At 42.1% G+C, this 19,092-nt stretch overlaps 1 long non-coding RNA gene across 1 annotated transcript in view; it reads left to right on the top strand.

Moving 5' to 3' along the window:
- Nucleotides 1-19,092, top strand: part of LOC141086015 (uncharacterized) — a 132,639-nt gene that overhangs the window by 790 nt on the left and 112,757 nt on the right. The window lies entirely within an intron of this gene.

The following is a 19,092-nucleotide window of genomic DNA, read 5'->3' as shown; positions in this document are numbered from 1 at the left end:
AGTCTATAAGTTATCTCCGGTATCAGAACAATTTCAGGGTAAGGTTAGAATCGATGGCCAATCGGCAGTGGGAAAGTAGCTTGATTCTGGTTCTGGTTGTTTGTGATATACAGCAGTTTACTAATACTTTCGTAAAGAACAATATACAGTATTACTTTGTGTAGGATTTTACCATCGATCATTTCCAGATCGAATTAGCGCGAAGATATTTCTTGCATCACCTTTAGCTTGTTTATTGTGGCAAAGGTATCAATGGGATAGTGGGATGGTAATACTCGCAGTGTATTGTTGTTTTATACCTTACAAGGGCTTCAAGCAGATCAATTGAGAACATGATGTAATACAGGGAGTGGTTGCATTGAGCAATGATGGAAATTGTAAGACCTGTGGAAATAATGTGGCAGGAATCAGAAAAATTAGGACTTGTCATTTTACATGTGAATTACACGTATGACCACCATGATCCGTGCGCATGTTAGACAAATATATCATCACGTGGACAGAATCACATTTTAAATTGAGGTCCTCCTCAAATTAATGAACTTGCTTGAAAAAAAAGAGAATGATTCCTTAAATCCCTATATTACAGCTCCCTCCTCTTTTCTTTGTCTGTTTAGTGTTACCGTCTGCCTTCCCCCACCCCCTTCCATCATCCACTATGTTGGAGACACCTGAATGCCGACAGTGATCCGTAGAGGTTCAGACTGTCTGGAATGTAGCCATGCACCCAGACTTAATGTGTAACCATAAAGCAGACAGTGCTACAATGCCTGCTTGTGAATCCTCACATTGTACTTATATTACAAAGCTGGATTTCACATTGGAATCAGGTTGGCCGCTATCTTCTATTCATCGAAAATATGTATTTAGATTTTTAGATTATGTAGATAGATGATTGGAGATGTCTAGAGATAAGCACAAGAATAAAAAATGGAGCCACCCTTCCAAGGCGAAGTGATAGAAAGTGAATCCTTATTCATGTGTCCTCATAGGGATCAACTTTCTTTTTTTTTTTAGAAAGCCTTCCAAGTGCTATCTCTTTTTTTCCTATTCACTGGATACTGTCCTTAGCAAGAGAATCTTGGGGACTTTACACTAATACTTGGCTACCTGCTTTCTTCATTTTTTATGATAGATAGACAGATAGATAGATACATTTTTCCATGCAAAGATTGGTGTAAAGTCCCCAAGCTTACCACCAAAACCCCTTACATGCAAAACTACAAGATGGAGGCATCACTCCAAAGTCAGGTAGTGAAAAAAATGATTTTATGAAGCCCGTGGGATGTTTTGGTGCAATAAGGCCGAGTTCTGTCTTTGACTCTGCCATTTTGAGACAAAACGTGGTATGGGCTGATTAATATTCGATTTTTGTCCATTTTACTTTGAAGTACTGCCCCATCTTTTGGAGTTTTTGCGAGATAGATGGCTGGATGGATAGATAGCAAAATGCAAAAATGAAGCAGCATCAGCTCCAGCAGTGGATGCAAGCACCCGGCTAGCCATCAATGTATTCTATTGCATATATTCCAATAAGGGAGCTGCCCTCCTTTTTGTTAAACTAGATAGATAGATAGATAGATAGATAGATCTTTATCATGTAAATGTGTTGCTAAATTACCTTAACCCTCTGATGATCATATGATTAGTGCTCCTCCAGAATCTCCTATTGGCTATGTGCACACGTAGTTTGGAAAAATCCACAGGTAAATTCTCAGGTCAAAGGACCTGCGGTTTACCTGCGGATTAGCCTGTGGTTTCACACCTCTACAATGGAGAAGGTGTGAAACCGCAGCGGAATCCGCACAAAGAATTGACATGCTGCAGATTTGAACCCGCAGCAAATGCGCGCGGAAAAATTCGCAGCATGTGCAGAGCGTTTTCCAGTTTACCATTGAAAACAATGGTACTGTACAACGCAGCTAAATCGGCTGCGGTTCCGCAGAGCCTGAAACACTGCGGATCCACAGCAGAATCTGCACCGTGTGCACATAGCCTTAGAGGTGTCTAGAATTCTTAGATTACTGTTAGGATTTCTGTCATTAATCTCCAAACTAAACTACTATAGTCCAGCCAGGTCTTTTGTGCCTGTGTAAAGTCAGACATCATTGGTGAAGGATCCACTTGTTTGCTTTGTCTTTACCAGCAGCATGAATAACTCCCCTGCCTTTCTGCTTTATTGGCCTGGAGTCTGGACAACTTGGATCTTTGTTTTAGACAGACACATTTGAATGGAGCATCTTTTCTTCCTTGTTAAACTAAGTGTAAGTCATGTATGTACTTTTCTCTAGCACTAAAGGCTCCTTTGTTGCAAATAAGTGTGTGCTCATGCATCTGTGTGTGTTTGTGTATCTGTGTGTGTTTGTGTATCTCTGTGTATGTGTATCTGTGTGAGTATGTGTATCTGTGTGTGTTTGTGTATCTGTGTGTGTGTATGTGTATCTGTGTGTGTGTATGTGTATCTGTGTGTGTGTATGTGTATCTGTGTGTGTTTGTGTATCTGTGTGTGTTTGTGTATCTGTGTGTGTGTGTTTGTGTATCTGTGTGTGTGTGTTTGTGTATCTGTGTGTGTTTTTGTATCTGTGTGTGTTTTTGTATCTGTGTGTGTTTTTGTATCTGTGTGTGTATCTGTGTGTGTTTGTGTATCTGTGTGTGTTTGTGTATCTGTGTGTGTGGGTTTGTGTATCTGTGTGTTTGTGTATCTGTTTGTGTGCATGTATCTGTTTATGTGCGTGTATCTGTTTGTGTGCATGTATCTGTGTGTTTGTGTATCTGTGTGTGTTTGTGTATCTGTGTGTGTTTGTGTATCTGTGTGTTTGTTTATCTGTGTGTGTTTGTGTATCGTTGTGTTTGTGTATCGTTGTGTTTGTGTATCTGTGTGTGTGTTTGTGTATCTGTGCGTGTGTTTGTGTATCTGTTTGTGTGCGTGTATCTGTGTGTGTGTTTAAATGCATTTATGTAATTTCATATGTTTGTGTGTGTATATCAGTGTATATCTTTCTGTGTCTGGGTGTGTGTGCGTTGGTCAGTATGCAGGTAAATGCCTTTGTGTGTATATGTATGTTTGTGTCTATACATGTATATCTCTGATTTATGTCTCTATCTACATGTATGTGTTTACATGTGTCCACTTGCATGCATGTGTGTATCTGCATATGTACAGCTCTGGCAAAAATTAAGAGACTACCACATCAGAACCCTGTCATGGGCAGCCCAATCTCCATACCTGAACCCCATTGAAAACCTCAGGAATGTAATGAAGAGGATGATGGATAGTCACAAGCCATCAAACAAAGAAGAACTGCTTAAATTTTTGCGCCGGGAGCAGTGTGAAAGACTGGTGGAAAGCATGCCAAGACGCATGAAAGCTGTTTTTAAAAATCATGGTTATTCCACAAAATATTGATTTCTGAACTCTTCCTGAGTTAAAACATTAGTATTGTTGTTTCTAAATGATTCTGAACTTGTTTTCCTTGCATTATTTGAGGTCTGAAAGCACTGGTTCTTTTTCTTAATTTTGACCATTTTTCTTTGTCAGAAAAAAATACAAAATTTATTGCTTGGAAATTTGGACACATGTTGTCAGAAGTTTATAGGCTAAAAGAACAATTTACATTTTACTCAAAAATATACCTATAAAGAGAAAAATGAGTCAAACTGAAAATTTGAAAGTGTTGTCTTAATTTTTGCCAGAGCTGTATATATGAATAGAATTCTCTTTGTCTAATGTACTTGGTATATACAAGGTAAGTTGATAAGACAAAAGCAAATAGAAAATCCTTGATCCAGAGTTTGATGTCATACACTCTCCATACCTGGTCTGATCATTGTCAGCACCGTGTCTGTGCTTTGTTACGCATGCATGTACTGAACTGTACTCTGGGTAACTGTACTGGGTGTAGTTTGCCCCATTCCGATATAATAGTGCTAATATCAGCATCCAGTGACGCGTTTCCAGATAAATAAGGTGCTACCAGATGCCGGCTTGAAGCCCTTTATGGTGTCAATTTAAATATGAAGTCTTTTCATCCCCAGTCTTTTGTAAGTTCCTCCTTTATCAAATGATTACATCCAGCCAGTTTTGCTGCTTGAAGATTGAAGCAAGAGGCAAAACAGAGCCAGATGACTTTTCTTACTGCTATGATCTCATTACTCTATGCCTGCTAGGTAGAATTTAGCATAAAAGCAGAGAGAGCGAGATGGAGAGGACATTGGAAGCGAGCACAGCGACGATATGGGACATCAGAAAGAGGCCTATTGTGTCATTGTTTGATTGTGTAGGCTGATGTATGCTATTGAATATTCATAACGAAAAGATTTAACCCGCAAAATACAATTAGAACTTTATATTATTTCCAACCAAGTCACACCCTATATCTATCTTAATACAACCTGTTTCGCAATGGCACTGAAAATATTTAGCTTAATTTTAATATGTGTTAAAAGCTATGGCCCATGGCCATTTTATTCATTCCTGTAAACAGCTGCTGCTTCTGGGATAAATGGATTTTCTTGCTGCTTATGAAAACGTAGTACCAAGTGCCTGAACAGTTTATGAGTTCATTACTTGGATGATTTTGATCCTAAAATGAAGTTGAGTTTGAAGACAGACGTAGTAGACAGCGCTTGCTTTGGCAAATGCTCCTTTGAATAAAAAAATAAATAAATCAGATATAATATTATTTCCATCAACTCAAACATAAGAAGTGCCCAGATTATGGTATTTTCTGATGTATTATTGTTATGGAGTCTGAAAATAAGGAATTGAATTGGTGGGTAAAGGTGATTCAGTTGAAAAGGGTATTGAAAAGTGTTCTTTATCGTTAACGATCGGCCAAACAAGTGTTCATAGGAACGCATGCTTCACGTAAACATGCCACCAATTTGTCAGCTGATTGCATCATTTATGTGGGCTTAACAAAATTGTAGGTTGGCAGTACATCTAATAATAAAAAGGGTGAATAGAAAAATCCAGCTCTTGGTTCAATGATTAAGAGCTTGTAAGCTCGAAGCGCATCTGTTCTTGTGTCCCCAAGTATGGTGATGACATTTATGCTGTCTTTATGAAGTTGGACTTTTAAAAAATTTCTATTTGAATAAATTTAACCCTGGAAGAACCAAGAGCTGGATTTTTCTATTCATTGGATTCCCCTCCTGCTACACTGCAGACTTCCATGCTCGGGTCTCCTGGATCTGCTAAGGGGTGAGCTGATGGTTTTTGTCTTTATAAATAAGGGTGGGATTGTTCGAATCCCCCACCAATCATTGGTGTCTACTTAGTGTCAATGAATGTCCTATAACCTTAATCTACTCTCGGTACAGGCTGTTTATCTGCTCTTGTAAAAGGACTGGTAGGGTAATAAAACTCATGATTAATGGTATCAATAGTTATCACTAACAATGATGATTACTTTTGATCTCCTGAAATATCCCAACTAACTTGTGGGTCAGGAAAAATTCCCTCCCCACATAATACCTACAGGGAGTCAGTGGTAGAGATAGGCGGAACGATTCCCTGGGCTCCAGTACATCGTCCAGGTCAGTAGCACCTGGCCATAAGACAAGAAACCTACAAATGTCATACCTTCTGGTGTTCCCAGCATGGCACTTGATTAACCAGTGCTGATATAACGTCATCTTAGTGACTTGACACACAGATGACATTGTGTCAGCCATGACAAATCAAATGCCACGTTGGAGACTCTGGAAGGTAAGAGATTTGTGGGCTTCCAGTCTAGTCGCGAGGATCCACTGAACTGAATGCTGGACTGGAGTCCCAGGAATCAATCTACTCAGCTCTAGTTAGTGGGTTTAGTTTTGCTTTCCTCTGGATCAAAGGGCTAGGTCTGAGGTAATATGATGGAAACAATTCTTTTTTCAAGCAAGGTCATTTTAATTCTGAATTAAGACTTTATGCCAATAGAAGAAACAGATATTTTACCAGTGTAATATTGGAGATATAAGGCTAAGCTCAGTAAAAAGATAATAACCCTAAAAGGAACCTATCACTGGTATTCAAAATACTGAGAGGTGTGGAGAACACCTAAACAAAGGGTGGATGCTTCCTAACTATTCATTGTCACGGGGTCACAAAAGTTGGGTTTCTTTGTTACACTGTTCATTGCTGAGACCAGAGAGGTGACATTTTGCAAGTTGTAAGGCACAGATCAATGTGATCATATTTGTTCCACATGTGCTTATACAAAAATCTGATATCACAATTCTATGGCGGACAAGTAAAACTGCATTCTACATTTGTAGACATCCAAGACAAAAGGTATCACATTGCAATGCAGCCATTGTGTCCACAAGCATTCGACCTAGTCATGTAGCCGAGTCTTAATGACGTTGCTTAGAAGACCTATTTTCAAATGTTCAATAAAAAAAATTCATAAAGTAAAAAGTGTAGGCTCTTTGTCCAGGAACCCGTTTCTTTTGGAGAGAATGGACTGGAGCTACAAAGAGCATCATTCACTCTGGAGGTCACTGCACATATGTATTATATGAGCAGTTCAATAAGTGCTTTGTAATACTCAATTTCCTCTAGGATGGTGCTGCAGGAAAATTGAAAACTTATTGTCAAATTTACTAGTAGATTAAACAGATGGAGATCCCAGAATGCTGTGACCCATCTATAATGTAATGACCTTTCTAACCAAAATTGTACAACCCCTCCAAGCATGTCATGACTGAGGTTAGAGTAGCAAAGCAGACAAAAGGAGAAGTTCAGTATTTCCATTATTGTTCCTTGGAAAGAGCTCATTGTAATGTAACCTTCAAGTTTAGTACTGAAAAGTTAAAGATGAGACTGATTTTTTTTAACACAACTAATTGAAGAATATACTTATATTACTAATAAAATCTTTCAATTTGAGAGTCACAATCTTTAGTAAACAATGGCTAGAAATTTGTATGGGAATCAGATTTGAAGACAGCAGATTTATCATAGTAACTCACATAAGGTTGTCAAAGACAACACAGTACTCGGGACCTATGTGTTGAAGCATCTCTCCAGTGTTTTTTTTTATTTCATGGCTGGCCTAGTGCTAAGTTCCCTGCCCCAACTGCCATCTTCCTCTGTTAGGGCAGGTTCATATTGTTTTATGGCAGTCCGTTTAACAGATGCGTTACAAAGCGGCATTAACGTGATGTAACGCATCCGTTAATGAACCCATAGACTGCCATAACCTAGCACATCGCTAATGCATGTCAAAATCGGCATGCGTTAGCGAAGTACCGTTATGCTGTGATGGACCATTGGACGTGGTCTACCACGTTCCAGGGTCCGTCACGGCTATCGCAGAAGGAGCAGCTGCGCTAATGTGATCGCACAAACGCGATCAATAGAAGACAAGCGTTAGCGCAGTCCATTTAACGGATGCTTTAAACGAACTGCCATAACACAATGTGAACCTAGCCTTATCGGCACCACTTCGATCATTGTCCAGAATATTGTGACCTGCTAGATCGCTCTAGTGTCTTCTGGGCTATCCAGAAGCTACAAATCAATGTAAATCCTAAGGCCCCGTCACACATAAAGATGCACCAGCGATCCCGACAATGATACGACCTTGTCAGGATCGCTGGTACATTGCTACATGATCGCTGGTGAGCTGCCAAACAGGCAGCTTCACCAGCGATCGGCACCAGCGAGGACGCTGGTCTCTAAGGTAAATATCGGGTTACTAAGCGGCGTGCATCACTTAGTTACCTGATGTGTACCTTAGAAACCTGCGTGCGCGCCCCGGGAGCTGCCAGCACGCAGGTTTCTAAGGTACACATCGGGTAACTAAGTGACACCCGCCGCTTAGTAACCCGATATTTACCTTAGAGACCAGCTCCCAGCGCCTGCTTAGAGCGCTGGGAGCCTCACTGGTCGTTGGCTCCCGCTGCCACACGCACCGATGCGTGCTGGCCAACAGGAGACCAGTGATCAAAAAATGGCCCAGGCCGATCGAGCATGATCAGCGATACCCGGCGGGGGGGGCGGTCACTGATCTCCATCACACACAGCGAGATCGCTGGCGAGATCGCTGTGTGTGACGGGACCTTAAGAGTGAGGGACTCTTGAGAGCTTGTGATCATTACATTTGACTTCCAGTGTGCAAATTTTTCTACACCATTACATGGAGTAGTGTATTAGAAAACAGAATAATCCTGGTAACTCTATAAAATGAGTTGTTGTATTTGAAATCCATTAAAAATTCTTCGTAACAAATCAGGAGTAAATTTTGATGCATTTAGAGTAACTAAAGACTATTCTTAAACATCTGACAATTTTTTTAATGCAATTCAAATAAAGCAACAAATTTTATGGATTTACCAGCCTTATTCTCTTTTCTCATGGACTTTTTGCCTGGCTTGCTGGACCTTTGTGTTTTTATATGACATAGTGGAGACATCTCCTTGGTGAGTGGAAGTCTTTTAGTTTCATACACGGAAAAGTGTAGTTCACTATGTATTTTACTCACTTATATAGCGCCATTAATTCCACAGCACTTTACAGACATTATCACAATCTAGATTTCCTATCTTTGAAGTGTGGGATGAAGCTGAAGAACCCAGAGGAAAATCACACAAACACAGGGAGAACATACAAACTCCTTGTAGATGTTGTCCTTGGTTGGATTTTAACCCAGGACTCCAGTGCTGCAAGGCTGTACAACTAACCACTGAGCCACCATGCTGCCCATCTCTCTTTTCTTTAGATTACACTCTTTTGGTTAATCTGGAGATTTCTAGATTATTTGCTAAACTCCTGTTTTAGTTTAATTTTATTATAAAAAGTCTACATCGGTTTGGAGACCTTGTTTTTTTTTCTGTTGGAGGTTTTTTTTTCTAAACTCAACATCTGCAATATTTTTAAGCAAGCATGCATTAGAAACTGGAAGACTCTGCCTCGAAAGACTCAAGGACTAGAAAAATACTGATACTTGAACTCTCGAGAAAATGCAACATAGTATTTGAATGTGGGATTAGTGGGTATGTTTTTGACAGATCAGCTTTAAAATTCTATTTTATAGATTTAAAAAGACCATACTTGTTGGCTTATTATAACAATAGAGATATATGTCCAATATAGTACAGGCAAAATTGTGGACTCAGTGTACATAGTGCCTATCTAGCCCTAAAGCATTCAAGGTATATGCACACATTGAGTATTTCCATTTGCTTTTTCTGCACCACAAACCAGAGTGTTGGCATTAAAACCACTGCGTATAATGCGCCCATTTTTTATGGTTTTTTTTGCTTGTGTTTTTTCCTCAATATTTAAATGGGTGAAAAATATGGTAAGGGTAGGTGCACATAACAGTTTTCTCTCCATCCCCCAAAAAATAGTTTGTTTTTTTTCTGATCGGAGTTTGATCAGAGTGGTATCAGTTTTTCTCAGAGGTGGAGGAAAAAAGTTTTTCCCTGTTCTCCATTGTGTCAGTCCATGAAAAGTGGACCACTCGTTTCAATGAAAAATTGGAAATATGCATAGCCCCATAGAATAAAATGTCAACGAGTGCTAACCATGAAAACCATGGATAGCACTCGTCTGATATGATTGGTCATGGGCACAAACCCTAAAAAGGCTGAATTGAAGTGCTGTCAAGAAACTGAACTCCTCATGTTTCCACCCTCTGGTAAGCTACCTATGCTCGACATTGCCATTTCCTTGTGTGGTTTCACCATTACTCCCCAGCAACATGCCCGCTGTCTTGGTCATACTTGATTCTGAGCTTTCATTCAAACCCACATCCGATCACTGGCTCGCTCTTGTTATCTGCACCTCAAAAACATTACTACAAAAATGTCCAAAAGCTTGCTACTGCAATTGTACAGGGACCTTCACCATAGAGGAATTCCAAACATGCATAAAGTATGGGGGTGTGTATATCTATAGTCACCAAAGAAGTGGATACAGCGTATCCTAAGCACACCACTCACAAAGAGGAGTATTAAAAAGGTTGGGACTCCAGTGATTCTGTGGACAGGCGATAAAAATGGGTATGTGTTAATAATTATTTGGCTACTGACATATCTCCCTAATGGGACTTTGCACTTTAATGACCACTATGGGTCTGATTGAATGCATGTTGATATGTTGGTGCACCCATTAGTACCACGCATTCAGAGAACCTGTACCTATTCTTTTAATCCTGTTTGTGTGCACTTTACTCAGGTATAGATTCCTTTCCTCTCTAAATATGTGATGTGATGTTAATTCATGATATGGATATTTTATATGAATTGTATTCAAATAAAGTTTATTACCTTTTTAATACTCCTGTTTGTGAGTGGTGTGCTTAGGATATCCTGTATCCACTTCTTTGGTGACCTCAAAAACATTTCTAGAATTCGACCCTTTCTTACTTTCGACTCTGCAAAAACTCTTACTGTTTCTCTTATTCATTCTCGTCTGGACTATTGTAACTCTCTACTAATCGGTCTCCCGCTTACCAAACGCTCCCCTCTGCAGTCTGTCCTGAATGCTGCAGCCAGAATCATATTCCTCACCAATCATTATACTGATGCCTCTACCTTGTGCCAGTCCTTACACTGGTTACCCATCCACTCCAGATTTCAGTATAGAGTTATTACCCTCACCCACAGAGCACTCCATGGCTCATGGCTCAGCACCACCCTACATCTCCTCCCTCCTCTCAGCCTACCACCCTACCCGTGCCCTCTGTTCTACTAATGACCTGAGGTTAACATCCTCAATAATCAGAACCTCCGACTCCCATCTCCAAGACTTTTCACGTCCTGCGTCAATTCTTTGGAATGCACTACCCAGGTTAATACGATTAATCCCCAATCCCCAAAGTTTAAACATGTCCAAAAAATGCATTTGTTCAGTCTGGCCTATCACCTCAACGCATTAACCTAAATATCCCTGTGTGGCTCATTCAAAATTTTCTTCATAACCAGATTCCTCGTATCATGTTCTCACATGCTTTATACATTTAATAGCCCTCTGTGTCTGTACTGTTACATATTTAGACTGTTAACTGGTTCATGCAGCATCACAGGAACACCCGATTCTTACACTATGGCTGGTCCAAACAATAAAAGCAATTGTTACCATTCTCCTTTCCTGTCTCCAGTTTTCCTCAGAGATTGTAAGCTTGCGAGCAGGGCCCTCATTCCTCTTGGTATCTGTTTGGATCTGTGTGTTTATTGGTATGCTGTAATGTCTATTGTCTGTAGAAGTTCCCTCTATAATGTAAAGTGCTACGGAATATGTTGGCGCTATAGAAATAAAATTATTATTATTATTATTATTAAGTGCTGCAATTTTGAAAAAAATGAACTGATAGTTAAAATCCGCAAAGAAAAAATAAACAGAATGTGCATGAGATTTCAGAAATCATATTAATTTTGTCACTACTGTAAATTGCAATGTTTTTTACCTTGAAAACGTGGAAAAAAAACCCACAACATGTGAACAAGCTTTGAGAATTAAGGAGGATAAATCTGCATTGCTACGTTTTTGTTCTATTGCCCAGGTGTTATCAGAAGGGGCATTTGGGGGATAGAGTACTTTCTTATAATAATTAACGGAAGTAATCAGAATTAGTAGACATCATTAGTGGCAAATAATTGACACTGTTCCTATAAAATTAGGCATCTTTATGTTTTTTGGGAATTAAATGTGTTAGCACGTGTAAATGGAATTTGAGAAAATTTGCGACAAGAAAAATAGTTGTGCACTATCTGTAGAAACGATAAAGCTAGAAAGTTCACATCTTGAATGGGAGGAGTTGAATGAATATGTTTAGGCTTTGTAGACGTGAAGGAACTGGAAGAATAATAGGGAGCTTGTTCATTTGCTGTATTCCGCGCATAAAATGAATCTGCTAAAGTTTATTTGCAGTGGGCCATAAAAGATTAAAATGAGCTCTTTCTGCTGGCTCAGCAGTGCTGCTCCTCGCTGTCTGTGCAAGGGAGACTTGCTCTTTTATTCCCTGCAGCTTGTTTTTTTTCCACTTTGTGCTCCAGTGGTGCAAGAGAAACAAAGATTTTCAGAACCTTCATAAATGATAAAGGCGGACTTTTCATTTAAGATCATGTTTTAAGTATCGGGAGGGTTTCTTTGCACATATTGTGAACTTTTGCAGAGTGTTATAAGTACGTGACACATCACATATCAAATACAAAAATGTGTCTTCTGTTGTTTTAACAGATGGCTGATGTAAAGTGCTGTCTGTTTAAAAAGAAAAAAAAGAGTGGATGAATTGGTGCATGTTTTGCAAATGCCATGTATTGTGGGAACAAATGGGGTTTAGCATCCATTCTCAATATTCCACTGAAAGCAGTAAAGTGGCGCTATAGGGGCACTAGAATATAGGGAAACCCACCTGTCTTGGCTTAGAGCCCCCCCACCGGAAGACTTAGATGGGAGAATATTGATCATTCCTAATTATTATTATTATTTATTTTTATAGCGCCATTGATTCCATGGTGCTGTACATGAGAAGGGGTTACATACAAATTACAGATATCAATTACAGCAAACAAACTAACAATCATAGACTGATACCGGGAAAGGACCCTGCCCTTTCGGGCTTACATTCAGGATTGTGGGGAAGGAGGCAGTAGGTTGGTATACTAGTCATCAATTGTATCATTACTTTATCACTTTGCCATGAAACACCAACATTTAATAACCATCTGTCTTATTCAAGATGCTTTTCAAAAGATTAAAATGGCCACTCTTTCCTTAACAACAGTGCATAGTGCCAAGTCTCTGACCATGAAAATTGCAAAATTGCCAATGCTCATGAAATAAATCTCCATGGGATGGTATCATCCCTTCTGAAATCACTTCTGTAATTATTGTATTTACTCTAAGGAATCGTACTATAGTCACACCATATAAAATGTGTATTTTAGCTAAAAGCTGTTAAAATATAACCAATCTAGATTCCAGGAACCCATTTTTTCTCATAAGCCCACAACCTAAAATTAAGGGATGCCCTTTTGACAACTTGAATTGAAAACAAGTTATGGTATATTACTTATGGTATCTATTCGATGCCTACTTACTTTTTTCAGACTTGTGCTCAACAAAAACATGGCACTGTCCAACATGTCATGGAAACTTTGGGGTTCTTGGACATCTTTCTCTGTAAAAAGTATCAGTTGCTGTGTTTATATGTTTGTTTATTTACCGATGTGCTGTTATTGTAACTCCACTGAGTCCACTCATGACGGTGGCAATCCCATCTGAAGTACGCATGAATAGTATGCCATGTAATTTCTTTACTTGTGAATCATGTTTGTGAACTTATGGTGCATCATTTTATTAGTTAGCAAAGGTATTGTTTGATGATAGTTCAGTTGTCTTTAAAGGTAATCTGTCAGTAGGAACAGCCCTTCTAAGCCGTCTATATGGGCATGCAGGCCATAGGAAGCTGAATGAAGAGATGCCTTGTTAATACACTTTTCTCTTATATGTAAATTATCTCTTCCAGGCTATGGGCTGGACACTGATCTGTATGAGATTATTGTAAACTAGATTAAGGCCCGATGCTATCGCATCGAGAGGATAGTGACACACCTCTTGCCATGTTAACCCTCAATACACACACACCTCCTCAACACACACTCCTCTCACCTTTCACCATCTCACTCACATCCACTCACTCTTTCACTCCACATAAGACCCTTTCTCTCACTCCATCTCTCATACTCACACTGTCATCGTCGCTGCTCCATGATCCCCGACATCTTCTTCCGCCGGCGCCATCCTGGATCCCGACGTTGTCCACGCCGGCGACATGTTCTTGAGGCCATGCCATCTTGAGTATTCTGAAATCCTGCGAGTGGACATTAGTGGAGATAGTGAAAGGTGAGAGGAATGTGTGTTGAGGAGTGGTGTGTTGAGGGTTAACATGGCAAGAGGTGTGCTGTGACGTCACCAGTTACAACTGGACGGAAGTTGTTACAACCCGGAAGCTGCTTAGCGCATTTATTATAGTAGATTAAGGCCCGATGCTATCGCATCGAGAGGATAGTGACACACCTCTTGCCATGTTAACCCTCAATACACACACACCTCCTCAACACACCACACCGCCTCAACACACACTCCTCTCACCTTTCACCATCTCCACTCACATCCATTCACTCTTTCACTCCACATACGACCCTTTCTCTCACTCCGCCTCTCATACTCACACCGTCATCGTCGCTGCTCCACGATCCCCGACATCTTCTTCCACCGGCGCCATCCTGGATCCCGACATTGTCCACGCCGGCGACATGTTCTTGCGGCCATGCCATCTTGAGTATTCTGAAATCCTGCGAGTGGACATTAGTGGCTCACCATTGTCATTTTGAAACACGACTGCTACTTCACTGACAGTGGGATTATTGTAGCATCGAGGGTCTTGAGTACGATCTTGTTTAATAGCCATAGTGATGTTTGGCATGACAGTTCCGTTTTGTACATTTTTGATTTTCTTTACATCGTAAGCATTGTTCGTTTGCGGTAGTGGTATCGAGAATGTAAAGTTGGGCAAATGCGCATTGCTGGTCATCTGAGGGATGTAGTGTTCCAGTTCTATGATAGATCTGGCCATGTATGCGGAAACAGTATGGGCCATATCCAGGAGGTGGTGAAATATTTGCACCCATGGAGGCAAAAGCAAAGGAACTGTTAATACTTCGAATATTATCCATGAAATTTTTGCTAAATTCACTTTGCCCTTTCAGCAAACGTGTAAAGACATCAGGATATTGTAGTATGGGTACATGGACTTTACCCTTCTGACAGCAGAGCGTAAAGTTGTTATCAGAAGGTATCTCTGCTACAAAATGCAAAGCTTCGCAATGCTCACATACATGGGTCATGTCACCACAGCTGTGTTCGGTAATACTATTTTCATCATTAGTGAAAATGTGAGGTTGTAGTAGAAGTGCATGTCCAACCGATGGGTTGCGCCTAGTTTTGAGACCAACGTATATTTGTCTTGGTTGCACTTTCTGCGGGCTAACTGCAGCTTGTATGTGAAGAAACTGTGCGTTGGTATTGACTAATGGTGGTATTGATAGGGCAGAAACAGATTGCTGATTAGTTATATCAGTGAACGGCATATAGGATGAAGTGTGGTAGTAACTTGTTCCACATGCTGATGTGGAAGCATCCTGTTGTGAGTCTACTAATAATGATGAGGAAGAAGCCGTCTGTTGTTGGCGGTGATGGCGTGTAGAGGCTTCTTCAGCCAATGTAATAGATTTAGAGTTAGGGGATTCGTGTGTGAGACGACGGCGTTTATAAGCCTTAATCTTGTCAAGTCGATGCTGTTTTTCCTCAGGAGTCTCATTAGCACGGCGTTGTTTTTGTCGTAGTGCTAAAGCTGCTTTCCTTTCACTGGCATTGGCATACTGTGCATCGGTATTGAATGGTGGTATTGATAGGGCAGAAACAGATTGCTGATTAGTTATGTCAGTGAACGGCATATGGGATGAAGTGTAGCAGTAAATTGTTCCACATGCTGATGTGGAAGCATCCTGTTGTGAGTCTAATAATAATGATGAGGAAGAGGCCGTCTGTTGTCGGCGGTGACGGCGTGCAGAGGCTTCTTCAGCCAATCTTATGGATTTAGAGTTAGGGGATTCGTGTGTGAGGCGACAGTGTTTATAAGCCTTAATCTTCTCAAGGCGATGGTGTTTTTCCTCAGGAGTCTCATTAGCACGGCGTTGTTTTTGTCGTAGTGCTAAAGCTGCTTTCCTTTCACTGGCATTGGCATACTTTTTGTTATGACTCATGTTGGCACAGGTAAAGGAGTCTATTTGGCAGTTATCTGGCAGTGAAGAAGGCGTCCTGAAGTATTGTAGAGTAAACAGATACTAATTGACCCTGTAATTGCCCAGCAGTAGTTATGAAGTGGTAGTGGCAAATTGGCCCTGTAGTTAGACACCGGCAGAGGAGCAAGACAGCAGTAGTTATGGCGGTAGAGGCAAATTGGCCCTGTAATTAGACACCGGCAGAGGAGCAAGGCAGCAGTAGTTATGGCGGTAGAGGCAAATTGGCCCTGTAATTAGACACCGGCAGAGGAGCTATGCAGCAGTAGTTATGGCGGTAGAGGCAAATTGGCCCTGTAATTAGACACAGGCAGTGAACAGTCAGAGGAGCAAGGCAGCAGTACTTATGGCGGTAGAGGCAAATTGTCCCTGTAATTAGACACAGGCAGAGGAGCAAGGCAGCAGTAGTTATGGCGGTATTGGCAAATTGGCCCTGTAATTAGACACCAGCAGAGGAGCAATGCAGCAGTAGTTATGGCGGTAGAGGCAAATTGATCCTGTAATTAGACACCGGCAGAGGAGCAAGGCAGCAGTAGTTATGGCGGTAGAGGCAAATTGATCCTGGAATTAGACACCGGCAGAGGAGCAAGGCAGCAGTAGTTATGGCGGTAGAGGCAAATTGGCCCTGTAAGGCTGGTTTCACATTCGCGTTAAAACAACGCTGCGCACTGCGTCGTTAAGCCCCGCCCCGATCCGGCTCCCTGCCCGCCCCATCCGGGATCACCGCCTACTTTCGCATTTGCACGCATGCGATCGGCGCACCCTATCTTTAGCATAGGGTGCGCAGATCATGCGCTGCCAGTGTGAAAGTAGCGTGCTGCGCACTTTTGACGGTGCGCCTTGCACGCCGAAATGCAACATGCTGCATTTCGGCGCGCACGGCGCACCGTCAAAAGTGCGCAGCACGCTACTTTCACACTGGCAGCGCATGATCTGCGCACCCTATGCTAAAGATAGGGTGCCCCGATCGCATGCGTGCAAATGCGAAAGTAGGCGGTGATCCCGGATGGGGCGGGCAGGGAGCCAGATCGGGGCGGGGCTTAACGACGCAGTGCGCAGCGTTGTTTTAACGCGAATGTGAAACCAGCCTAAATTAGACACCGGCAGAGGAGCAATGCAGCAGTAGTTATGGCGGTAGAGGCAAATTGATCCTGTAATTAGACACCGGCAGAGGAGCAAGGCAGCAGTAGTTATGGCGGTAGAGGCAAATTGGCCCTGTAATTAGACACCGGCAGAGGAGCAAGGCAGCAGTAGTTATGGCGGTAGAGGCAAATTAGCCCTGTAATTAGACACCGGCAGAGGAGCAAGGCAGCAGTAGTTATGGCGGTAGAGGCAAATTGGCCCTGTAATTAGACACCGGCAGAGGAGCAATGCAGTAGTTATGGTGGTAGAGGCAAATTAGCCCTGTAATTAGACACCGGCAGAGGAGCAATGCAGTAGTAGTTATGGCGGTATTGGCAAATTGGCCCTGTAATTAGACACCAGCAGAGGAGCAATGCAGCAGTAGTTATGGCGGTAGAGGCAAATTAGCCCTGTAATTAGACACCGGCAGAGGAGCAAGGCAACAGTAGTTATGGCGGTAGAGGCAAATTGGCCCTGTAATTAGACACCGGCAGTAAACAGGCATAGGACCAAGGCAGCAGTAGTTATGGTGGTACAGGCAATGCCAAGCGTCCGCACAGCAAGTCGGCGTGAGGTAAATGACGCAATTTCACGAATGCAAGATGGCGATTCGCCGACGTCGTTAACACCTCTTGCCATGTTAACCCTCAACATACCACACCGCCTCAACACACACTCCTCTCACCTTTCACCTCCACTCATGTCCACTCACTCTTTCACTCCACATACGTTCCTTTCTCTCACTCCGTTTTTCATACTCACACCGTCATCGTCGCTGCCCCGACATCTTCCTCCGCCGCCGCAATCCAGGATCCAGACGTTCTCTAGGCCGCCGACATGTTCTTGCAGGACGCCATCTTGGATTTCGTGAAATCCCGCGATATTCAAGAAGGCGTCGCCGCAACAACATGTCGCTGGCGTGGACGACATCGGGATCCAAAAAGATGGCGTCGGCAAAATCTCGCGAGATTACGCCGACGCCATTTTGGATCCCGATATCGCCCACGCCAGCGACATGTTCTTGCGGGACGCCATCTTGGATTTCGTGAAGTCCCGCGATATTCAAGATGGCGTCGCCGCAACAACATGTCGCTGGCATGGGCGACATCGGGATCCAAAATGGCGTCGACGTAATCTCGCGAGATTTCGCCGACGCCATCTTTTTGGATCCCGATGTCGTCCACGCCAGCGACATGTTGTTGCGGCGGTGCCTTCTTGAATATCGCGGGATTTCACAAAATCCAAGATGGCGTCCCGCAAGAACATGTCAGCGGCCTGGAGAACATCTGGATCCTGGATCGCGGCGGCGGAGGAAGATGTCGGGGCAGCGACGATGACGGTGTGAGTATAAGAAACGGAGTGAGAGAAAGGAACGTATGTGGAGTGAAAGAGTGAGTGGACATGAGTGGAGGTGAAAGGTGAGAGGAGTGTGTGTTGAGGCGGTGTGGTGTGTTGAGGGTTAACATGTGCGTGTGTGTGGTGACGTCACCGGTTACAACTGGACGGAAGTTGTTACAACCGGAAGCTGGTTAGGGCATTTATTATTATAGATAAAAAGGGCATGACCAGTGTTAGACAAGCAACTAACACACAACATGAGAACTGAACTTTGTTTCCTTACAAATGCACTTGCTGGAACTGTACTGCAACAATATTGCAATCCTGTGTTCCGGAGAGGAACAGCAATTGTGTCAGGTATAATCACACACAGCCCTGCAGTGAAATCCAAAGAGCAGACTCACACTGATATCTCCCCCTTTTAATTACAATAATCTCTGGAGGCAGATTCTCATGCAGATCAGTGTCCAGCCCATAGTCCTGAACAGCTTATTTACATATAATAATGTGGATTCATCTGGAATAAGACATCAAATTGCAGATATCATATTATTCAGCTTCCTATGACCTACATGCCCATATAGACAACTTAGGAGGATTTATTTATTTGTATTTACAATGCTTTACAGGCATTATCGGCACTGTCCCTATTGGGTTTCACAATTTAGATTCCCTATCTGTATGTTTTTGAAGTGTGGGAGGAAACTGGCATACCCAGAGGGTAACAACACAGACACAGAGATCCTTTGTGGGATTTGCACCCAGGACCCCAGCGCTGCAAGCCTGCAGCGCTAACCACTGAGCCACTGTGCTGCCCAGTTGATCCTACTGACT

This window comes from Dendrobates tinctorius, unplaced genomic scaffold (genome assembly GCF_039654945.1).
Source record: "Dendrobates tinctorius isolate UK_male_01 unplaced genomic scaffold, ASM3965494v1 ptg000029l, whole genome shotgun sequence".
In the NCBI taxonomy this organism is placed as follows: Eukaryota; Metazoa; Chordata; class Amphibia; order Anura; family Dendrobatidae; genus Dendrobates; species Dendrobates tinctorius.
The sequence above is the reverse complement of the archived record's forward strand: the minus strand, read 5'-3'. Positions and strand labels throughout refer to the sequence as shown.